We start from the raw sequence: 7,678 nt of genomic DNA, 5'->3' as shown, positions 1-7,678 counted from the left end.
CAAACCTTTGTATTACACCAATATAAAAAACAGGCACTTTAAATCAAGTCCAAAAGCCCAACAATCATATCCTATACAAAATAGTACCCAAAATGCAAGCCCCTTTTTGCAAGTTATTTCCTCTAAAATAAAAACACCCTTAAAAAAGTACATCCATGTAAAATCAGTAAAAATAAAAACCAAAACCTAACCTCTCTATAAGTATGTCCCAATCCCTATAATATAAACAAAAAAAAATTAAATCCCCAAATCCCCTGCCAAATAAATAACTCAATCCAAAAAACTCTTAAACCCTAAAAAGTATCAACAATAAAAACAACTTAAGTAAATATATTAACATAAAAACTTCTTAATAAATCCCTGTCGTTTACACCAAAAAAGTGTAAAAAATTGTGTACTAAATAAAATCTTTAACCAAACTAGAGTAGTAGTTAACAATGCCATTAAATATCTATGTATCACTCCAGTAACACCAGTTACTTAAAATAATAAAAATATCTCCCAAACCCCTATTAAAAATACCATTGTAATATAACTGCTATAAAAAGTAAAAAGCATATCTATACACAACCTACTTATTCCCAATCCTTAACCTTAGCAAAAACCTTCCCAATAAATTAAACAATAACATTAAGCCCTTCCTAAAAAACTGTGTACCAGCAATTAAAAATTTTTAAAAATAATTAATAGCTATGTTAATGCTTTAAATAAAAAAGCAAGCAAGCAAGCTTGCATATAATATATCAAAAAAAACCTCCTAAAAGTAACAACAAAATTAGTCAGTGTCCAAACACCATTAATACAATATCTTCCTAAAATATAGCCCTACTTAAACAAAGTTAATGAGCTTTGTGTTACATCCAATAGTTATTGTTTTGCTGTGTGTTATTATTCTATGCTTTCTAATGTGTATGCTTACCTGTTAGACCTAAAAGTTATATTAGCAAATAAAAAACCTAATAAATTACGTTAATAGTTATATAACCCTGCAAAATTTCAATCAGCATAAATACGTGCAAATGCAACCAGTCAAAAAAAAATTGTAAAACTCGTCCCAAAAAAGCTTCTAAAAAAAGGCCAAGCTAACACTCCAAAAAAAAGATCAGTTTCGTGAAACCTAAAGGCCACAAAATAATAACCTAATGCATCTGCTAACTTGCTAATATTAAAAAAGTACTGCTCTTGCATAACCTAACGGCTCTAAAAAAAACCCAAAATAACAGCTTTAAAAAAAAACAAAACTGCCGCATGGCCCAAAGTAACCCTGCTTTGCAGCAAACAGCAAAGCTTTGCTGTAACACATAAAGAGTAATAAAGCTAAAAGCTATTGTGTAATTAAAAAATCCAAAAAAATCCCCCCCCCAAAAAAAGAAGTATAAAAGTTATAAAAACTAAGCCCAAAGTAAAACTGCTTCAAAAAAAACAAAGCTACAAACCCAATAAAAAAGTAGTCTCGCCACCCTGAATGCAGGGTGGAATTCCCAAAACCCATCAAGTAATAACACAAAAAAAGGTAAAAAGTGCCTCTCCTCCAGCCCAAAGCGCTTGCAGCTTAAAAGCCCTTAGTATCAATTTAACGTATGCTAATTACTTCTTCCTTATTAAGTTAGCATGTACTATTACGTTTCTTTCTTCCAATAAAAAAGTTACAATAATTGTTTTGCTTTAGCGTGTGACCTGTAAGTTACTCACCTTCCCTAAAAAAAAAAACCCTCACAGGACCCTACCTACCCATTCCTGCCCTGGCTCATGTGGCACTACACCAGCCATCTCCCCCCGCCAGGCACATTTCAACAGGTGCCTGGGTTGAACCCACATGCTGGTGAAGAGCACCTTCAGCTTCCTCAAGGAATGCTGGCACACCATCACTGCCCGCCTTGAGATCACTGAGGCCAGTATCCCCACGTCATCATCACAGCCTGTGTGCTGTATAACACATCTGTGAGGCTTAGAGGGAGCTGTTCCATGAGGCATTGGCAGAGGAGGTGCAGCAGGAGGAGGATGCCTGGCAGTGGGAGAGCCAGGTGCAATGGTAGTGACAGCAGCGCCCTCCCCCTACCTCATTCTGAGTCCCCAGGTGAGCCTCACACCCAACAGTGAGAGCCAGAGCACTATGCGTGAGAGGCACTGGCAGACCACTTCTCCTGAACCCCATGATGTAGGGCACCTGGCTGGCCAGTGATGGATCCCAGGTCCACTGTGCACCCCCAGCCCCATATTCACTGTAGACAATTTTCAGCAAAAGTCTTTATTCTCCTCCGCAAACACAGACTCAGTCCCACCCTCCCTCCCCAACAACAGACCCTGTCCAACCCTCCCTCCCCAACAACAGACCCTGTCCCACCTCCCCTCCCCAACATAGACCCCACTACCAACCCCACCACGCACCACCAGTAAAGCATCCTTTTCCCCATGCAAACTTTGTACATTGTGCTCTGTGTGCCCTCCCGCAGTGGAGGACAGTGAGGCAGAGGCACCTACAGGGCATATCATGGAGACAGGCACCCAGCACCCCAGCCTCTGGCCACACTATCAGAGATGTGGACCCTGTGGCAAGGCTAGTGGGTGGGGGGCTCACCTGCTGGTGCCAGTGGTCACTGCTCTGCCTGCAGGTCTGGCTCCCCCTCCTCCAGCAGGTGGCCACTCAAGCCCACTGGGGTGTTTAATGCTGGGTGGTGGGCAGCAGTCAGGGGGCAGGCAGGGCCATGGCCAGGGGCTGGGCAGTGGATGACATGAAAGTGACTTCCAGAGGTCCTCTTCCATGGCCTCCACTGCCCTGGCCATCATAACAGCCTGCCACTCCTGGGCCTCTAACATCCTTTTGAGCCAGAATGCCTGGTCCTCCCAGTCCCTCTCCCACTTGTGTAAAATATCCTCAGCATGCCAGGCCCACTCCTTTGTCAGCTGCTCTTTTGCCGTGGTGACCAGCCAGTCGAGTAGCAGGGTCCTGTCTTGCATCTCCTGCTGTCAGAGGTGGCACATATGGAGGGCCCCAACCAAGGGTGTCAGCAACCCTGAAGGTGCATCCCCACCAGCAGGTAGTGCCTCTCTCCTGCATGCAGCTGCTGGACTGGCAGAGCCAGGAGAAAGAGGATGTTTGTGAGAGTTTGTCACATTTAAGAGAGAAAATTGTACTATACCAGGGGGCTGTGCACTGCTTGGCCTCAGATCAGGGGTTGTGCATGCACTGGTGCCCAGTGATCAGGGTAAATTGGCCAACCAGGTACTGCCACAGGCAGCTGTTGGCCAAGCCATCCATTCTCACTCCCTCCACAGGAGCAGGTGGCTCACTTGGTGCTTGCTGCAGGCAGCCTGCTTTCTCCACCCACTTGCCAGGTTGGGCCAGGACTGGCTCCAGGCAGCACCTACCATAGCTGCTCCAGCCCCTTTCCCCACCTTCTCCTGCAGGCCAGGAAGTCTCCTCCTGTGACACCAGGCCCGTGCCAGCTAGACTTGGGGGCCAATGGACTCCCACCCAACTGGGACACAAAGCTGGTGATGCCCCTGCCCTCCCCCACAATAGGCCTCTCCAGAGAGGTGGCCTTGGGCAGGGCCCCTCTGTGCATGGCCTGTGCCCCAACCATGCCCCTGGTAACAGTCTCCTGGTGCACCACAAAGCTGTTTGAGCATACTGAGGAGGGTCCAACCCACTACGACCTGCTTCTGTTGATCACCATGGTGCCCAAGATGTGCCTGAGAACCTGGCACAGGACCCCATGCTTTGATGGTGCCCCAGGCCACCACATGGAGGGATACCTCTGCCTATACTATTTGTCCCTGTCCCCCGTGATCGAGGACAAGATCACTCACAGGCAGATGAGTTTCTCCACATGTGAGTCCTCTGACTGCCTAGCGGGGAGGGCTCTGGCTGCTCCGTAAAGTTCTGCACTGCCTCCTGCCTCCGTGTGTGCTGTGGGGGGCAACTCCAGGGGCCACTGGGGTCTGTGAGGCTGCTGTGGCCAGCATGGAGCCACCACTGTGGAACCCAGTGGCCAGAGGCAGACAGCAGTTGGCACAGGCCCCAGGGTCATGGCAGAGTTTTAAAGCCCAGGCTAGGGCAGGCAAAGAGCCACCCCAGCATCAAGGCTGGAGAAACTTGGAGTCCCATGCCCCTGGGGCAAGCAAAGGGTGGCTTCCTGGTAGGGGGACTGATTGGGAGCAAATTTGCTCCCAGTCAGCCTCTACACATAGGCTACTGCGCAGCAACTACTGAGTAGTTAATTTACCACCTGCATTTGCAATTAGCTGCAAAAATTTCCAAACAGCTGCAGCTTGCTTTTCTCTTGTATTTTACAGGTGTCTGGTGGAAAAAGCGGATGTAGCCTTTGTCAGGCACACAGCTGCTGCAGAGAGCACTGCGGGTATGTGATTATTTCACCTTGATGTTAGAGTCCATCAGAGGTTTGAAACTGCAGCCAGGAAACAGATAGGCTGGCTGCAGAGGATGAGGAGCTGGGTCTGTCAGCAGTCTCAGCAAATTAAAACAGAGGAAGTCTTTGTAATATTGGTACAAATGTTGAGCAGGTTGCTTAGGAAGAATAGTTTTATATTTGTAACAGTATTGCTTCATCTTATTTCATTATTATTGTGCTCTGTGGGCCCAGTCCAAAGCCAAATGAAGTCAGCATGAGTCTTTCCAGCTCCTTTTACAGAGTTTGTTAGGAAAAAATCCAGACTGGTCCCTTCAGCATATCCAGTTTTGGCTTCATCGTGTTTGAAAATCAAATGTCTGGTCTCAGGAGGGTGATTCAAAGAATGGTGTTTGGCACTTTGGGTCACTGTGCACCTCTGAAGGGTGAATCAAGGTTCAGATGATGAATAAGGTCTGGATGATGGCCTGCCGAGAGAACAGCCAGTAGGGAGCACAGAGCATCTGATGGTGAGTGGAAGTTCCACGTTCCATTTAGACCATGCTAAATCTGTGGAAGGTTATGTGGTGTTAAAGTTGGAGCATGCTACGGACAGTCGCATGTTAAGTAGTCCCGAATACCATTTCTTGCCTACCCAGCTCTGACTTGCCACTAGAGGGCTGGTGAGCACGGAGGGGGCTGGGAGCCAGGGTACCTGTGCTCCCAGCCCCTGCCCAGAGTGGGGAAGGAGGCACTGGGGGTAATCCATCCTGGGATGATGGGACTGCATATTGCTCATTTTATCTCTGTGGAGCAGATTGAAGTTACCCTAACTAACTAACATGAACCAGGTAGCACAGCCCAGAGTTAGCCCTTGTCTGAAGTAACTTTGAGATGCTCAGAGCACGAGTTAAAGAGCTTTAACGTGTAGATGCTTGCAATTTAAGTGCCCTTAGTATGGCCTAAGTGTAACGTGTAACTTCACCCTGAACTCCTACCCCTATCAGCACCTTAGGCACCTTATTCAGAGCCACACATTTGGATCCTTCATCCCCTCAGATCTGGAAGAATGTGGTCCTGTCCTGAGAGAGGAAGCCTAGCTGAGCAGAGCCCACTCTTGTGGTTTGAGCCATGCACATTTGTCATGGAGTCAGAAGGAGAGCAAGCAAGAGCCAGGCTGACTGACATTTCTCATAGAAGGACTTTTGAAAGAAGCTGACTCAACTCTTGTCTCCTCATCGTTGGGATAGTCATTTGTGGGGTGGGGGAATGACTCTTGGGTTCTAAGCCCTGTTTCCAGGATTGCTTCTATATTAGACAGTCATTAGCAGTAGTGTAACTAAGGATGGGAGGGAGCAGGGCACCAGTCCCAGGCACTGGTCTAGGTGGATGCACAAAAATAGCAGTCATGGTCTCTGCTGGTCTGGTTGCTGCAGCTGTGCACTACTGCCACCCAGGGCACAAAACTGCCCAAGTATACCTCTGGTCATTTGATTAAAAACCCCCATAATAATCCTGAAAGCAGGGCTTGGGACCTGACACTCCCCTTCTTTCTCTAGTCATGCTTTTGCTATACTTTGGTCTGAATTCAGTGCTGTGGATGTGTTCTGGGTATGTTCAGAGCATGAATAACAACACGGTCCCTTATCAAACCAATTCTTTTCAAGGAAACAATAAAGCTGACTGGTCAAAAGATCTGACAGCAGACCAATTTGAGCTGCTGTGTCTTGATGGGACCCGGGCAAAGCCTGGAGAATATGCAAATTGTCATCTGGCAGAAGTTCCTACCCACGCTGTGATGACACGTCCTGATAAAATAGAGCTCGTCCATCAGATACTCCAAGAACAACAGGTCTGTGCTGTGGGTGGAGTGTATTCTATCGGTTTTGTACCCTACATCTTAGTTTGTTACAGTGAACCAATTGCAGTCATGCATAAGTAACATAAATCATTAGACCCATTAGAAAAGCCACATACTGTTCAAATCCAGGCATGGGTAACTATATAGCTGTTCTGATTCTTGCAACAGGTTGTCCTGTACCTGCCTCTCAGGTTTAGGTGTATTCATAGGAAGGACGTTGACTATAGCTTCTTTTTCAGGGATCATTTATGGTAGTGGAAGAGTGTTGTACAACATCACTCTCACACTACTGTAACATGCAACATACTGAAATCTTACAGTGGAAAATCCACAACCTAATCAGCTTCTTTTCTTCTGTTAACTGTGTGTCTACTACCCCTGATAATTTCTCTCAACCCTTCCCCTGTGCTGTGCTTCTCTTGCTGTGCCTGGCTTCTTGGAATCAGAGACCCGATGAAGAATGTCTGCCATTCGAAAGCTTGCTTGATTTGATCCCAACTATGTAGTTTCAGAGTTTCATAGTAGATCGGGTCGGAAGGGACCTGAGTAGATCATCAATTCCAACCCCCTGCCATGGGCAGGAAAGAAAGCTGGGGTCAAATGACACCAGCTAGGTGATTTTCTAGCCTCCTTTTGAAGACCCCCAAGGTAGGATTGAGCACCACTTCCCTTGGAAGTTGGTTCCAGCTCCTAGCTGCCCCGACTGTAAAGTAGTGCCTCCTGATATCTAGCCTGAATCTACTCTTGGTCAACTTATGGATGTTGTTCCAAGAGTTACTCCCAGTAGTGCTCGGGGAACAGGGACTCCCCCGTAGCCTGCTGGTCCCCCTTGGCCAGTTTGTAGACGGCCACCAGATCCCCTCTCAGACTTCTCTTGTGGAGGCTGAACAGGTTCAGGTCCTGTAGCCTCTGCTCATAGGGCTTGCCTTGCTGGCCCCTGATCATGCGAGTGGCCCTCCTCTGGACCCTGCTGTTCACATCCCTCCTGAAGTGCGGTGCCCAGAACTGGATGCAGTACTCCAACTGCAGCCTGACCAATGTTGTATAGAGGGGGAAGATCACCTCCTTGGACCTGCTCATGATGCATCTGTGGATGCATGACAAGGAGTGGTTATCCTCTCTGACCGCGTCCCCACACTGTCGGCCCATGTTCATCTTGGAATCAATAATGACTCCAAGATCCTTTTCTGCCTCTGCACTGATGAGAAGGGAGTTCCCCAGCCTGTAGGTATGCTGCTGGTTCTTCCCCCGCAAGGTGCAGCACCTTGCACTTGTCAATGTTGAAACCCATCCTGTTCTCATCCGCCCACCCCTGTAACCTGTCTAGATTTAGTTGCAGCCTGTCGCTGTCCTCCAGCATGCCCATTTCTCCCCACATCTTAGTGTCATCTGCAAATTTGAATAAGGTGCTTTTCCCCCCGTCATCCATGTCTCTGATGAAGATGTTGAACAGTGTGGGCCTGAGGAC

The sequence above is a fragment of the Alligator sinensis genome, unplaced genomic scaffold (genome assembly GCF_000455745.1).
Source record: "Alligator sinensis unplaced genomic scaffold, ASM45574v1 scaffold842_1, whole genome shotgun sequence".
Lineage (NCBI taxonomy): Eukaryota > Metazoa > Chordata > Crocodylia > Alligatoridae > Alligator > Alligator sinensis.
Note: the sequence above shows the minus strand (reverse complement) of the source record.